Here is a 6000-nt window from a genome sequence, read left to right on the forward strand (position 1 = left end):
GTACTGAGAGAGACAACATACAGCACCATCACTATGTACTGAGAGAGAGACAACATACAGCACCATCACTATGTACTGAGAGAGAGACAACATACAGCACCGTCACTATGTACTGAGAGAGAGACAACATACAGCACTGTCACTATGTACTGAGAGAGAGACAACATACAGCACCATCACTATGTACTGAGAGAGAGAGACAACATACAGCACCGTCACTATGTACTGAGAGAGAGAGACAACATACAGCACCGTCACTATGTACTGAGAGAGAGACAACATACAGCACCGTCACTATGTACTGAGAGAGACAACATACAGCACCGTCACTATGTACTGAGAGAGAGAGACAACATACAGCACCATCACTATGTACTGAGAGAGAGACAACATACAGCACTGTCACTATGTACTGAGAGAGAGAGAGACAACATACAGCACCGTCACTATGTACTGAGAGAGAGAGAGACAACATACAGCACCATCACTATGTACTGAGAGAGAACATACAGCACCATCACTATGTACTGAGAGAGAGAGACAACATACAGCACCGTCACTATGTACTGAGAGAGAGACAACATACAGCACCATCACTATGTACTGAGAGAGAGAGAGACAACATACAGCACCATCACTATGTACTGAGAGAGAGAGACAACATACAGCACCATCACTATGTACTGAGAGAGAGACAACATACAGCACCATCACTATGTACTGAGAGAGAGAGACAACATACAGCACCGTCACTATGTACTGAGAGAGACAACATACAGCACCGTCACTATGTACTGAGAGAGAGAGAGACAACATACAGCACCATCACTATGTACTGATAGAGAGAGACAACATACAGCACCATCACTATGTACTGAGAGAGAGAGACAACATACAGCACCATCACTATGTACTGAGAGAGAGAGACAACATACAGCACTGTCACTATGTACTGAGAGAGAGAGACAACATACAGCACCATCACTATGTACTGAGAGAGAGAGAGACAACATACAGCACCATCACTATGTACTGAGAGAGAGACAACATACAGCACCGTCACTATGCACTGAGAGAGAGACAACATACAGCACCATCACTATGTACTGAGAGAGAGAGAGACAACATACAGCACCATCACTATGTACTGAGAGAGAGAGAACATACAGCACCATCACTATGTACTGAGAGAGAGAGAGACAACATACAGCACCATCACTATGTACTGAGAGAGAGACAACATACAGCACCATCACTATGTACTGAGAGAGAGAGACAACATACAGCACCATCACTATGCACTGAGAGAGAGACAACATACAGCACCATCACTATGTACTGAGAGAGAGAGACAACATACAGCACCGTCACTATGCACTGAGAGAGAGAGACAACATACAGCACCGTCACTTTGTACTGAGAGAGAGAGACAACATACAGCACCATCACTATGTACTGAGAGAGAGAGAGAGACAACATACAGCACCATCACTATGTACTGAGAGAGAGACAACATACAGCACCATCACTATGTACTGAGAGAGAGAGAGACAACATACAGCACCATCACTATGTACTGAGAGAGAGAGAACATACAGCACCATCACTATGTACTGAGAGAGAGAGAGACAACATACAGCACCATCACTATGTACTGAGAGAGAGACAACATACAGCACCATCACTATGTACTGAGAGAGAGAGAGACAACATACAGCACCGTCACTATGCACTGAGAGAGAGAGAACATACAGCACCATCACTATGTACTGAGAGAGAGAGAGACAACATACAGCACCATCACTATGTACTGAGAGAGAGACAACATACAGCACCATCACTATGTACTGAGAGAGAGAGACAACATACAGCACCGTCACTATGTACTGAGAGAGAGAGACAACATACAGCACCATCACTATGTACTGAGAGAGAGACAACATACAGCACCATCACTATGTACTGAGAGAGAGACAACATACATCACCGTCACTATGCACTGAGAGAGAGACAACATACAGCACCATCACTATGTACTGAGAGAGAGACAACATACAGCACCGTCACTATGTACTGAGAGAGAGACAACATACAGCACCATCACTATGTACTGAGAGAGAGAGACAACATACAGCACCGTCACTATGTACTGAGAGAGAGACAACATACAGCACCGTCACTATGTACTGAGAGAGACAACATACAGCACCATCACTATGTACTGAGAGAGAGACAACATACAGCACCATCACTATGTACTGAGAGAGAGACAACATACAGCACCGTCACTATGTACTGAGAGAGAGACAACATACAGCACTGTCACTATGTACTGAGAGAGAGACAACATACAGCACCATCACTATGTACTGAGAGAGAGAGACAACATACAGCACCGTCACTATGTACTGAGAGAGAGAGACAACATACAGCACCGTCACTATGTACTGAGAGAGAGACAACATACAGCACCGTCACTATGTACTGAGAGAGACAACATACAGCACCGTCACTATGTACTGAGAGAGAGAGACAACATACAGCACCATCACTATGTACTGAGAGAGAGACAACATACAGCACTGTCACTATGTACTGAGAGAGAGAGAGACAACATACAGCACCGTCACTATGTACTGAGAGAGAGAGAGACAACATACAGCACCATCACTATGTACTGAGAGAGAACATACAGCACCATCACTATGTACTGAGAGAGAGAGACAACATACAGCACCGTCACTATGTACTGAGAGAGAGACAACATACAGCACCATCACTATGTACTGAGAGAGAGAGAGACAACATACAGCACCATCACTATGTACTGAGAGAGAGAGACAACATACAGCACCATCACTATGTACTGAGAGAGAGACAACATACAGCACCATCACTATGTACTGAGAGAGAGAGACAACATACAGCACCGTCACTATGTACTGAGAGAGACAACATACAGCACCGTCACTATGTACTGAGAGAGAGAGAGACAACATACAGCACCATCACTATGTACTGAGAGAGAGAGACAACATACAGCACCATCACTATGTACTGAGAGAGAGAGAGACAACATACAGCACCATCACTATGCACTGAGAGAGAGAGAGACAACATACAGCACCATCACTATGTACTGAGAGAGAGAGACAACATACAGCACCGTCACTATGCACTGAGAGAGAGAGACAACATACAGCACCATCACTATGTACTGAGAGAGAGAGACAACATACAGCACCATCACTATGCACTGAGAGAGAGAGACAACATACAGCACCATCACTATGTACTGAGAGAGAGAGAGACAACATACAGCACCATCACTATGTACTGAGAGAGAGAGACAACATACAGCACCATCACTATGTACTGAGAGAGAGAGACAACATACAGCACCATCACTATGTACTGAGAGAGAGAGACAACATACAGCACCGTCACTATGTACTGAGAGAGAGACAACATACAGCACCGTCACTATGTACTGAGAGAGACAACATACAGCACCATCACTATGTACTGAGAGAGAGAGAGACAACATACAGCACCATCACTATGTACTGAGAGAGAGAGACAACATACAGCACCATCACTATGTACTGAGAGAGAGAGACAACATACAGCACCATCACTATGTACTGAGAGAGAGAGACAACATACAGCACCGTCACTATGTACTGAGAGAGAGACAACATACAGCACCGTCACTATGTACTGAGAGAGACAACATACAGCACCATCACTATGCACTGAGAGAGAGAGACAACATACAGCACCATCACTATGTACTGAGAGAGAGAGACAACATACAGCACCGTCACTATGTACTGAGAGAGAGAGAGACAACATACAGCACCGTCACTATGTACTGAGAGAGAGAGAACATACAGCACCATCACTATGTACTGAGAGAGAGAGAACATACAGCACCATCACTATGTACTGAGAGAGAGAGACAACATACAGCACCATCACTATGTACTGAGAGAGAGAGAGAGACAACATACAGCACCATCACTATGTACTGAGAGAGAGAGAACATACAGCACCATCACTATGTACTGAGAGAGAGACAACATACAGCACCGTCACTATGCACTGAGAGAGAGAGAACATACAGCACCATCACTATGTACTGAGAGAGAGAGACAACATACAGCACCGTCACTATGTACTGAGAGAGAGAGAGACAACATACAGCACCGTCACTATGTACTGAGAGAGAGACAACATACAGCACCGTCACTATGTACTGAGAGAGAGAGACAACATACAGCACCGTCACTATGTACTGAGAGAGAGACAACATACAGCACCATCACTATGTACTGAGAGAGAGAGACAACATACAGCACCATCACTATGTACTGAGAGAGAGAGACAACATACAGCACCGTCACTATGTACTGAGAGAGAGAGACAACATACAGCACCGTCACTATGTACTGAGAGAGAGAGACAACATACAGCACCATCACTATGTACTGAAAGAGAGACAACATACAGCACCATCACTATGTACTGAGAGAGAGAGACAACATACAGCACCGTCACTATGTACTGAGAGAGAGAGACAACATACAGCACCGTCACTATGTACTGAGAGAGACAACATACAGCACCGTCACTATGTACTGAGAGAGAGAGACAACATACAGCACCGTCACTATGTACTGAGAGAGAGAGACAACATACAGCACCATCACTATGTACTGAGAGAGAGACAACATACAGCACCATCACTATGTACTGAGAGAGAGAGACAACATACAGCACCGTCACTATGTACTGAGAGAGAGAGACAACATACAGCACCGTCACTATGTACTGAGAGAGACAACATACAGCACCGTCACTATGTACTGAGAGAGAGAGACAACATACAGCACCGTCACTATGTACTGAGAGAGAGACAACATACAGCACCATCACTATGTACTGAGAGAGAGAGACAACATACAGCACCGTCACTATGTACTGAGAGAGAGACAACATACAGCACCGTCACTATGTACTGAGAGAGAGAGACAACATACAGCACCATCACTATGTACTGAGAGAGAGAGAGACAACATACAGCACCATCACTATGTACTGAGAGAGAGAGAGACAACATACAGCACCATCACTATGTACTGAGAGAGAGAGACAACATACAGCACCATCACTATGCACTGAGAGAGAGACAACATACAGCACCATCACTATGTACTGAGAGAGAGACAACATACAGCACCATCACTATGTACTGAGAGAGAGACAACATACAGCACCATCACTATGTACTGAGAGAGAGACAACATACAGCACCGTCACGATGCACTGATAGAGAGACAACATACAGCACCATCACTATGTACTGAGAGAGAGAGAGAGACAACATACAGCACCATCACTATGTACTGAGAGAGAGAGACAACATACAGCACCATCACTATGTACTGATAGAGAGACAACATACAGCACCATCACTATGTACTGAGAGAGAGACAACATACAGCACCATCACTATGTACTGATAGAGAGACAACATACAGCACCATCACTATGTACTGAGAGAGAGACAACATACAGCACCATCACTATGCACTGAGAGAGAGAGACAACATACAGCACCATCACTATGTACTGAGAGAGAGACAACATACAGCACCATCACTATGTACTGAGAGAGAGACAACATACAGCACCGTCACTATGTACTGAGAGAGAGACAACATACAGCACCATCACTATGTACTGAGAGAGAGAGACAACATACAGCACCGTCACTATGTACTGAGAGAGAGACAACATACAGCACCATCACTATGTACTGATAGAGAGACAACATACAGCACCATCACTATGTACTGAGAGAGAGAGAGACAACATACAGCACCATCACTATGTACTGAGAGAGAGACAACATACAGCACCATCACTATGTACTGAGAGAGAGACAACATACAGCACCATCACTATGCACTGAGTCAAACACTGATACAAACAGGA

The sequence above is a fragment of the Oncorhynchus mykiss genome, chromosome 6, assembly GCF_013265735.2.
Source record: "Oncorhynchus mykiss isolate Arlee chromosome 6, USDA_OmykA_1.1, whole genome shotgun sequence".
Lineage (NCBI taxonomy): Eukaryota > Metazoa > Chordata > Actinopteri > Salmoniformes > Salmonidae > Oncorhynchus > Oncorhynchus mykiss.